The sequence below is a fragment of the Rutidosis leptorrhynchoides genome, chromosome 6, assembly GCF_046630445.1.
Source record: "Rutidosis leptorrhynchoides isolate AG116_Rl617_1_P2 chromosome 6, CSIRO_AGI_Rlap_v1, whole genome shotgun sequence".
NCBI lineage: Eukaryota > Viridiplantae > Streptophyta > Magnoliopsida > Asterales > Asteraceae > Rutidosis > Rutidosis leptorrhynchoides.
In genome coordinates this window covers 68,924,732-68,937,322 of record NC_092338.1, presented here as the reverse complement: position 1 = coordinate 68,937,322, position 12,591 = coordinate 68,924,732, and positions in this window count along the sequence as shown.

The following is a 12,591-nucleotide window of genomic DNA, read 5'->3' as shown; positions in this document are numbered from 1 at the left end:
TTCCTCAACAATCTCTGTTTGAATGATTGGTGGTTCCGGAGGAAAATTTAATGGTTCAGGATCTATGAATTGTCCCTGAATATTCTCCGGATTCTCAATTGTGAGGTCGGGTTCAAAAAATGGATTATCGGAAATTTGAATTGGAGTACTTGGTCGACTGGATGACGATTCTAAAGGAAAATCAACGGCGGTAATATTTGCTAAATGTCTTGAACTAGTTACAGGTGGTGAACGTACAAAAGGTGGTGAACGTCTTGCTCGGTGCATTCACTGAATATCCTATTAGTTTTTAAAAGGAAAGAAAAATTATATAAGTTATCCAATTAATAGACTTTTCTGATTTTGCCCACGTTTCGAATAGCCAAAAGATGCAGCAGAGGGGCAGGATTCGTTTGGTCTCAATATAATTGAGGACTGTTTGGCTCCAATAACCCGGTCCACGTACAAATCCAACTATTACTACGAACCAGAAAATTTTGATGTCTATCAATTTAACCACTTAAAATAAATTTTCGTAATTTTAAGAAATTTAGATAAGAAGTAGAATAAAAATCTATGTCCTAAAAACTAGAATAGCGAGAAATAAGAAAGAAAAAGAGCGCGTCGAAAAAGAAAAGGGTTGAAAAATAAAAGGCGTCGAAAAATAAAAAAAAATGACTTATAGAACTTAAAAACACTCGATTAACCCAACCTTATTACTACCACTAACTTAAAATTATAATCGCAAATTGAGATTACTAATTAGAATGATAATTGATACATAGGTAAAAGGTGTCTAAAAATATTAAAGCTTACAGGAAAAATTATATCCCAAATGACAATATCTTAAAAAGGAACTAAAACTTAAAAAGACGTCGCAAAATTCTAAAGCACCTATATCTTAGTCTAAAGAAAAAGCACTTAAGGGATTTTACGGCAAAGCCTAAAAATCTAGAAATAAAAATAACTATGGCAAAAACTATGAATTAAAACGAAATACGAGCGAAAAATACAAAAAAATTACGCTAAAACAATTAAAAAGGGACAAAATATAAAAATATACTAAAAGTTGTAAAAAGTACAATTTTTTATAAAAATATTATTTTTATATTATTTATTTTATAAAATTATTAATTTTATAATTTAATTAAACTAATTTAACTAAATATATAAATTAAATCTAAAAATCTAAACTAAATAATAAATTAACAAAAACTAATTAGGGTTTAATTAAAAATTAATAATAATAATTACTCCGTAATAAATGCTTTTAGGGTTCCTGTGTACCCGTGTCAGGGCTGCTCCGCGAGTTGCGGTGCCCAAAGCTGGAAAACTCCGCGAGTCGCGGGGTTCAAAAATTCAGATTAGGTCCAGGTTTAAATTCAATAGGTCAGTTTTATTTATATTTTATTTATTTATTTTTCTGTTTTAAATAAAATATATTTATATAAATTTAATAAATCTTATATTTTAAAACCTAAAATAGAAATAGAAATATTTTATAATTTTATAAATAAAACTCTTAAAACTAGATTTATAAATGTTTTTTTTTCTTTCGGTTTTTTGATTTTATGTTTAAAATAAAAACAAAATAAATAAAACTTATATTTTTATAAAATAAAAAGAAAGAAACTTTATAAAACTTAAATATTTAACAAATTCTTAAAAATATTTATATTTTTGTTTTGTTTTTATGTTTTTGAATATTTAAAACGTATTTTTACAAAAGCAAACTAAAAATAAAAATCTTTTTTTTTCTTTATATTAGCGTTGCGCTTCCGGCTTTTAAGCTAGAAATTGAGTTCCCCGGCAGCGGCGCCAAAAATACTTGATGTTAAAGCTAAGGGGTATAAAATACTATTAAATTTTACAAGAAAATACTATTAAATACGATACAATTTTACACAAGATATTTATTTATTTAGAGAATGGATATACTTAAACCTTGCTACAACACTTATAGGCAGTGTACCTAATCGTACAGTAGTGTAGTTTTTAGTAAGTCCGGTTCGTTCCACAGGGAATCTTTTAATCAAAGCTAACGCTAAATTAGTTTTATTTTATAAAAATACAAATATATATATAAGTAATATTATTATTATAAAGGAGGGTTTTTACCGTTTAATGACCGGTTTGTCGATTTTAAAAACTTTAGTTGCAGTTAAAACAAAATGAAAAATATTAAATAAATAAAAGACTTAATTTAAAGCGTAAAGTAAATAACGATAATAAAATTGCGATAAATAAAAGTGCGATAAAATAAACTTGCGATAATTAAAAATACGATAATTAAAAGTGCAATTAAATACAATAACAATAAAAGTGCGATAATTAGAAGTGCAATTAAATATAAAATAAAGGAAATTAAATATGAGATAAAAGAATTATGCTTATTTAAACTTCCGTAATCATGATGTTTGACGTGTTGATTTTAGTTTTATGTCAATGGGTTAATTGTCCTTTGTCCTGGATTATTTAATATGTCCGTCTGGTTTTTGTCCATAACAGTCCATCAGTCATAAATATAAAGTGCGAGTGTCCTCGTCAAATTATCCTTATACCCGAAGTTAAATATTCCAACTAATTGAGGACTTAAACTGTAACAAGGTTTTAATACTTTGTTTAATAATTACACCAGGATGTCGACTGCGTGTAATCCAAGGTTTTAATACTTTGTTATCAATTATACCAAGTGTCCTTGTACATAATTTCACCCCTGTTTTAATAATTCTAGCGACTATTAATCCATTCCCGTGTCCGGTTAAATGAACGATTATTCGTACATATAAATACCCTGCCCATCATATCCGATCGAGTGTATATGGTTATTTATAGGGACGTCCAATTGTAAATCTTTATATTAAAATTAACAAATTATCATTTAGTTAAACAAATATAAAGCCCATTAATAGCCCATAGTCTAATTTCCACAAGTGTCGTTCTTTTGTCCAAACCCCAATTATGGTACAAAGCCCAATTACCCAATTTTAGTAATTAGCCCAACATCATGATTACTTCGTTTTAAATAAGCATAATAATAACTTAGCTACGAGACATTAATGTAAAAAGGTTGAACATAACTTACAATGATTAAAAATAGCGTAGCATTACACGGACAGAATTTTGACTTACACCCTTACAACATTCGCTAACATACCCTTATTATTAGAATTAAAATTAAAATTAAAATATAAATATAAATATTTACATATAGATATAGAGAGATTGATATTTTTGGATATATTTTTCGTCGAACTGCGTTGGCTTTTATAGGAATTTGAGTCCAGGTGAACTCCGCGAGTCGCGTAATTTTTTGCCTTCAAACTCCGCAACTCGCGGAGTTTGAAATTACAGCTCATCCAGCTTTGGCTCTTTGATTGCCGACGATTTATAAATATATTATAATATATATATTAATTTTAAGAATTAATTATATATTATATTATATTTATATACATAGTTAACTTGTAATTTTTAGTCCGTTGCGTCGAGTGTTGAGAGTTGACTCTGGTCCCGGTTCCGGATTTTCGAACGTCCTTGCGTACAATTTAATATCTTGTACTTTGCATTTTGAATCTTGTACTCTTGCAATTTTGAGACGTTTCTTATCAATAATTGGAACCTCTTTGATTGTATTTTGTACTTTTGAGCTTTTTGGTCGTTTGCGTCTTCAATTCGTCGAATCTGTCTTTTGTCTTCACCTTTTATTATTTAAACGAATATCACTTTTAAATAGAACAATTGCAACTAAAAGCTTGTCTTTCTTGAGGAATAATGCTATGAAATATATGTTCGTTTTTAGCATTATCAAATATTCCCACACTTGAGCGTTGCTTGTCCTCAAGCAATATAGTCTTGAAATACTAGAATCACTTCTTTATTCTTCACACTTTGTACATCAGTGATTTCTATACGGCGGTATAAACAATGGTAGTAGCGATATGGTTTACAGTCCCACATGACTATAAAATTTAGATCCATTAAGGAAATTGGATCTTTATGAAAACATTTGATCTTTTGAAAATTAAATCTAGTTTTTTACCCTAGATAAGTTTTCCGGAATAACCCTTCACCGGTGTTTGCAAAATATTTTTATGGGTTGTGTGGGTTTCAGATTTAAAAATTTTAGCTCAACACTTGTGGTTTTGTGTTACCCACTTGCTAACCTTGTATTAGGAAAGCAACACATCCAGTTCACTTGTCCCGTATATTACCTTTCGATAAACTACCGTCCGGTTGTAAAGGAAAGCGTTGAACAAGCAACTGTTAAGGCAATGTCCCCTGACATGCTTTTAATTATGGTCTATAACATGTCGGACGCAATTACTATCCTTGGTAGGAGCAATAGTAAAGCTCACCCTTATGATTTTTCGGTCTGGCATAAGGTCCTGTCTTTGACCATGTTATGCAACCACCGTTCTTACGGTTGACACCCGATTTGGTTCAGATGACCTAATGAATTCCAGGTGAATTCCTAGGATTTTACGTTCAATGGTAATGAACGCATTGAAAATAGGGTTTTCAGAAAACAAATCGGTTTGTAATTTTATCAAAATATTTTCTCGTTCAAGCTCGAGTTTAGATATCATTGAATTCCATGAGTTTGAATTCTCAATCTTTAAGGTCAATCTCAAGGATTGAGTAATATCAGGCTTATAAGCTGATTTTTAATCTTTAAGGAGATTATCCTTTCTGGGGATCTGATTCATTAGTCTTATCAATCTAATTTGCACGGTGCCCCCCATTGTACGTGATAAATCCTTCTCATGGTTAGGATAAATCTGACCACTTGGCGACCCTGTTTTATGCTGAGGTCCGTGGATTTCCTGCTGATTTTAGAGATGACTTTTCTAGATTTTTCATCAACCTACAGCTGGTCTGGACAACAACTTCATGACCTAAATCAAGAAGCGCGTGTCTTTTTTGGAAGACTTTACTTCCTTTTAATAATGGAATTGATTCATCGTGTAGATGCATCTTTCATTACAGTAAATCGGGTAAAACAGTTAATTTAGTCCAAAACAAAAGTATTTTCAATTATTTGTTACAGAAATATGTGACATATGTTTAAGATAACTTGGTAATTTTCCCACACTTGGCTTTTATTTTCCTTTTTATTTTCCTCTATTCCATTTTAAATGAATTTTAACATTTTGGTTTGTTTCTCAATTTATGTCCTTTCCGAGGTAACAATAATTTCGGTGTTAATACCTAATTTTATCATTCATAAATATGTATAAACATGATTTTGAGTTCATTTAATTGAAAATTTTGAAAAATTTTACTAGAATTGGGTAGTCAGTATATAAGACTAGGGCTGTTCTTTATTATCAGAGAGCACTAGATTCTAATACAACTACTGCTTTACTAGTGTTTTTAATGGTAACTGATAATGCTAAAAACGAACATATATTTCATAGCATTATTCCTCAAGAAAGACAAGCTTTGAGTTGCAATTGTTCTATTTACAAGTGATATTCGTTTAAATAATAAAAGGTGAAGACAAAAGACAGATTCGACGATTTGAAGACGCAAACGACCAAAAAGCTCAAAAGAACAAAAGACAATCAAAAAGGTTCCAATTATTGATAAGAAACGTCTCAAAATCACAAGAGTACAAGATTCAAAACGCAAAGTACAAGATATTAAATTGTACGCGAGGACGTTCGAAAAACCGGAACCGGGACTAGAGTCAACTCTTAACGCTCGACGCAACGGACTAAAAATTACAAGTTAACTATATATATAAATATAATATAATATATAATTAATTATATTAATTATATATATATTATATATATATATTTTAAAACCGTCGGCAGCAGGAAACTCCAAGGGTGAAAACTGAAAATACCTCTCCGCGACTCGCGGAGTTTTAAGGCTATTTGGCCGCGAGTCGCGGAGCCCCAAAAATCATTCCTGGCTATAAATCAACCCGAATTCTGATCAAAAAAAAAATATCTTTTTTCTCAATCTCTCTCTCAATATATACGTAAATATATTTATATTTATAATTTATATTTTAATTTTAATTATAATTCTAATAATAAGGGTATGTTAGCGAATGTTGTAAGGGTGTAAGTCGAAATTCTGTCCGTGTAACGCTACGCTATTTTTAATCATTGTAAGTTATGTTCAACCTTTTTATATTAATGTCTCGTAGCTAAGTTATTATTATGCTTATTTAAAACGAAGTAATCGTGATGTTGGGCTAATTACTAAAATTGGGTAATTGGGCTTTGTACCATAATTGGGGTTTGGACAAAAGAACGACACTTGTGGAAACTAGACTATGGGCTAATAATGGGCTTTATATTTGTTTAACTAAATGAAAGTTTGTTAATGTTAATATAAAGATTTACAATTGGGCGTCCCTATAAATTACCATATACACTCGATCGGACACGATGGGCGGGGTATTTATATGTACGAATAATCGTTCATTTAACCGGACACGGGAATGGATTAATAGCCACTAGAATAATTAAAACAGGGGTGAAATTACATTCAAGGGTAATTGGTGTAATTGTTAACAAAGTAGTAAAACCTTGGTTTACACGCAGTCGATAACCTGGTGTATTCATTAAAACAAAGTATTAAAACCTTGTTACAATTCGAATCCCCAATTAGTTGGAATATTTATCTTCGGGTATAATAATAATTTGACAAGGACACTTGCAATTTATATTTATGACTGATGGACTGTTATGGACAAAAACCAGACGGACATATTGAATAATCCAGGACAAAGGACAATTAACCCATGGGCATAAAACTAAAACCAACACGTCAAACATCATGATTACAGAAGTTTAAATAAGCATAATTCTTTTATATCATATTTTATTTCCTTTATTTTATATTTAATTGCACTTCTAATTATCGCACTTTTATTTATTGTTATTTCATTTTATCGCACTTTTAATTATCGTACTTTTAATTATCGCAATTTTATTTTATCGCATTTTTATTATTCGCAATTTCATTATCGTTATTTACTTTACGCTTTAATTTAAAGTCTTGTATTTATTTTATATTTTACATTAGGTTTTAACTGCGACTAAAGTTTTAAAATCGACAAACCGGTCATTAAACGGTAAAAACCCCCCTTTTATAATAATAATATTACCTATATATATATTTGTATTTTTATAAAAGTAAATTAATATAGCGTTGAGCTTTGTTTAAAGATCTCCCTGTGGAACGAACCGGACTTACTAAAAACTACACTACTGTACGATTAGGTACACTGCCTATAAGTGTTGTAGCAAGGTTTAAGTATATCCATTCTATAAATAAATAAATATCTTGTGTAAAATTGTATCGTATTTAATAGTATTTTTCTAGTAAAATAATAACTATTTTATATACACCTCGCGAAACATCAAGTATTTTTGGCGCCGCTGCCGGGGAACAACTCTTAAAAGCCGGAAGCGCAACGCTAATAAAAAAAAAAAAAAAAAAAAAAGATTTTATTTACTTTTATTAAAAGTCGTTTTTGTAAAAATTACGTTTTAATTATTCAAAAATATAAAAAGAAAAACAAAAAACTATAAGTATTTTTAGGATTTTGTTAAATATTTAAGTTTTATAAGTTTCTTTATCTTTATTTTAATTTATAAAAATATAAATTTTATTAAAAATCGTTTATTTAAACTAAAAACAGAAAAAAAGAAAATATAAAAAAAAAAAAAAATAAAGAAAAACGCGTAAAAACAAAACCTGTCAACTGAATTCCTGAACCCCGCGACTCGCGGGGTTTTTCTCTTTATTTGCCGCGACTCGCGGAGGCCCTCTGACACACGGACAAAACCCTAATCACGGGTTTTAATTTATTATTATTATTATTAATTACTTAATTATTATTATTATTATTAATTTTAGTTTTATTTTTACTTTTTACTTTATATTTATGTATTTTGTTTAATTAGTTTTATTAAAATTGTAAAATTAGTAGTTTTTATTAAATAAATAATATAAAAATAATATTTTTATAAAAATTGTACTTTTTACAACTTTTTGTATATTTTTATATTTTGTACCTTTTTAATCGTTGTAGCGTAATATTTGTATTTTTTAGCTCATATTTAATTTTAAAATTAGTTTTTACTATAGTTATTTTTACTCCTAGATTTTTAGGCTTTGCCGTAGAATCCCTTAAGTGCTTTTTCTTTAGACTAAGATTTAGGTGCTTTAGAATTTTGCGACGCCTTTTTAAGTTTTAGTTTCTTTTTAAGTTATTTCCATTTGGGATTTAGTTTTTCCTGTAAGCTTTAATATTTTTAGACCTTTTACTATGTATCAATTATCATTTCAATTAGTAATATCAATTTGCGATTATAATTTTAAGTTAGTTGTAGTAATAAGGTTAAATTAGTTAAGTATTTTTTAAGTTTTGATAAGTTCCTTTTATTTTTCCGTCACCTTTTATTTTTCAACCATTTTTTTTCTTTTTCGACCTTTTTCGACGAACTCTTTTTCTCTCTTATTTCTCGCTATTCTAGTTTTAGGACTTAGAATTTTTTCTACTTCTTATCTAAATTTCTTAAAATTACGAAAATTTATTTTGAGTGGTTAAATTAATAGACATCAAAATTTTCTGGTTCGTAGTAATAGTTGGATTTGTACGTGGACCGGGTTATTGGAGCCAAACAGTCCTCAATTATATTGAGACCAAACGAATCCTGCCCCTCTGCTGCATCTTTTGGCTATTCGAAACGTGGGCAAAATCAGAAAAGTCTATTGATTGGATAACTTATTATAATTTTTCTTTCCTTTTTAAAAACTAATAGGATATTCTGTGAATGCACCGAGCAAGACGTTCATCACCTTTTGTACGTTCACCACCTGTAACTCGATCAAGACATCGTTTAACAAATATAACCGCCGTTGATTTTTCTTTAGAATTGTCATCCAGTCGACCAAGTACTTCAGTTCAAATTTCCGATAATCCAGTTTTTGAAACAAACCTCACAATTGAGAATCCAGAAAATATTCAGGAACGGTTCATAGATCCTGAACCATTAAACTTTCCTCCGGAACCACCAATCATTCAAACAGAGATTGTTGAGGAACGAACTATTAAATCAGAATCATCTAGTGATACCGATTCAACAAATTCAATTATGGAGAATCTGGAACCTTTAAGTATGGAAGACCGAATGAGAGCTAAACGCACTGGCCAAGGTCACGCAATTACTCATCCAGACATTAATGCGCCAGATTATGAAATCAAAGGACAAATTCTACACATGGTGACTAATCAATGCCAATTTAGTGGTGCGCCGAAGGAAGATCCAAATGAACATCTACGTACCTTTAATAGGATCTGCACACTATTTAAAATACGAGAAGTGGAGGATGAACAGATATATCTCATGTTATTTCCCTGGACTTTAAAGGGAGAAGCCAAAGATTGGTTGGAATCGTTACCCGAAGGGGCGATTGATACATGGGATGTTTTAATTGACAAATTTCTTAAACAATTCTTTCCTGCATCTAAAGCCGTAAGACTTCAAGCAGAAATTGTTACGTTCACACAGAAACCAAATGAAACTCTATATGAGGCGTGGACAAGATATGGAAAGTTGTTAAGAGGATGTCCGCAACATGGTTTAGACACCTGTCAAATAGTACAAATATTCTACCAAGGATGCGACATCACTACAAGAAAAGACATAGACATAGCAGCTGGTGGTTCTATTATGAAGAAAACCGAAACTGATGCTTACAAAATTATTGATAATACTGCTTCCCACTCACATGAGTGGCACCAAGAAAAAGATATCATTAGATCATCTAAAGCAGCTAGAGCCGATTCTAGCCATGACTTAGATTCCATTTCCGCAAAGATAGATGCTGTGGAAAGACGAATGGAAAAGATGACTAAGGATATTCACTCTATACGAATTAGTTGTGAGCAGTGTGGAGGACCACATTTGACAAAAGATTGTCTCAGTATTGAATTAACAATGGAACAAAGAGAGAATATTTCATACATAAACCAAAGGCCTGGAAATAATTATCAGAATAATTATCAACCGCCAAGACCGATTTACAATCAAAACCAGAATTATAACCGAAATATTCCATACAACAACCAACAAGGTCCTAGCAATCAACAAATATCCAACAACACTTATAATCAGCAAAGACCTAATTTTCAAAACAAACCACCACAACAAACCGATGATAAAAAGCCGAATTTAGAAGATATGATGACGAAGCTAGTTGAAACTCAAACGCAGTTTTTCACATCTCAAAAACAAACAAATGAACAAAATGCTCAAGCATTTAGAAATCAACAAGCTTCTATTCAAAATCTGGAACAAGAAGTAAGTAACCTAGCAAGGTTAATAGGTGAAAGAAAACCGGGAAGTCTACCAAGCGATACAAATGCTAACCCCCGGAATGAAACAGCTAAAGCTATTACCACAAGAAGTGGTACAACACTTAAACCACCTGAAATACCTGTAACTTCTGATGAAACTATTCCTACTCCACAAGAACCACAACCTGATCAAGATAAGGAAAAAGAACCGGTAGTTGAAAAGGTTAATGAAGATAACACAGTTAAGGCTAAACCTTATGTTAAACCATACCAACCACCACTTCCTTACCCGAGTAAAATGAAGAAGGAAAAACTTGAAGCCGAGCAATCCAAATTCTTGGATATGTTTAAACAGATAAATGTAAATCTTCCTTTCATTGATGTAATTTCAGGAATGCCAAGGTATGCTAAATTCTTGAAAGATCTAATCACGAATAGAAAGAAAATGGAAGAACTCTCGGCTGTCACTATGAATGCAAATTGTTCAGCAGTGCTGTTGAATAAGATACCAGAAAAATTATATGATCCAGGAAGTTTCACAATTCCATGTTTTCTGGGTAGTCTTAGTTCAATAGAAGCATTGGCAGACTTAGGTGCTAGTATAAATCTAATGCCGTATTCACTATACGCTAAACTAGACCTTGGAGAATTGAAACCAACCAGAATAAGCATACAACTAGCCGATAGATCAATAAAATATCCTAGAGGGATAATGGAGAACATGCTAGTTAAAGTTGGTACTTTAGTATTTCCAGTAGATTTTGTTGTTTTGGACATGGAAGAAGATTCTCAAGTTCCTCTCATATTAGGAAGACCATTCTTAAACACGGCTAAAGCAATGATAGACGTGTTCGGTAAAAAACTGACCCTAAGTATAGAGGATGAGAGTGTTACCTTTTCAGTTGATAGAGCAATGCAACAACCACAATCTGCAGATGATACATGCTATTATATTCAAACTATAGATGCACATGCAGAATTATTAGAAGAATTTCCAGAATTACAAGGAACGGGAGAATGTTCTTTAGGAGAAGGTAATGAACCAATTGATGAAGCTGAAATGTTAGCTACACTTATAGCTAATGGATATGAACCAACAACAGAAGAAATTCAAATGCTAAAAGAAGAAGACAGATATCGATATAAATCATCGATAGAAGAACCTCCGAAATTAGAGTTAAAGCCACTTCCAAACCATTTGGAATACGCTTATTTACATGGTGAATCTGAATTACCTGTAATAATATCGTCTTCTCTTACTGAAAATGAGAAATCACAACTCATTTCTGTGTTGAAAGCTCATAAACCAGCCATTGCATGGAAGATTCATGATATTAAAGGAATAAGTCCTTCGTATTGCACACATAAAATCCTTATGGAAGAAGGTCATAAAACATATGTACAACGCCAACGAAGACTAAATCCTAATATGCAAGATGTAGTTAAAAAGGAAATTATTAAACTGCTAGATGCAGGTTTGATATATCCAATTTCTGATAGTCCATGGGTAAGCCCAGTTCAATGCGTACCTAAGAAGGGTGGTATGACTGTCATTACAAATGAGAAAAATGAGCTTATTCCTACTAGGACTGTAACAGGATGGCGTGTATGTATTGATTATAGAAAATTAAATGACGCCACCAGAAAAGATCACTTTCCCTTACCTTTCATAGATCAAATGTTGGAAAGATTAGCCGGAAATAGTTACTATTGTTTTCTAGATGGATTTTCCGGATATTTTCAAATTCCAATAGCACCCGAAGATCAAGAGAAAACCACATTCACGTGCCCTTATGGTACTTTTGCTTACAAACGCATGCCATTTGGACTTTGTAACGCCCCTGCAACCTTTCAAAGGTGTATGATGGCGATTTTTCACGACATGATAGAAGAATGCATGGAAGTATTCATGGATGACTTTTCAGTCTTCGGTGATACATTTAAATCATGTCTAGTTAATCTGGAACGAATGCTAATTAGATGCGAAAAATCAAATCTAGTACTTAATTGGGAGAAATGCCATTTCATGGTTAAAGAAGGCATCGTTCTTGGACATAAAATTTCAAAAGAAGGAATTGAAGTGGATAGAGCTAAAGTAGATGTAATTGCTAAACTTCCACATCCCACCAATGTTAGAGGAGTTAGGAGTTTTCTAGGGCATGCCGGTTTTTACCGACGTTTCATAAAAGATTTTTCTAAAATTGCCACTCCTATGAATAAACTCCTAGAAAAGGATGCGCCATTCATCTTTTCAGATGAATGTATCAAATCTTTTAATATTC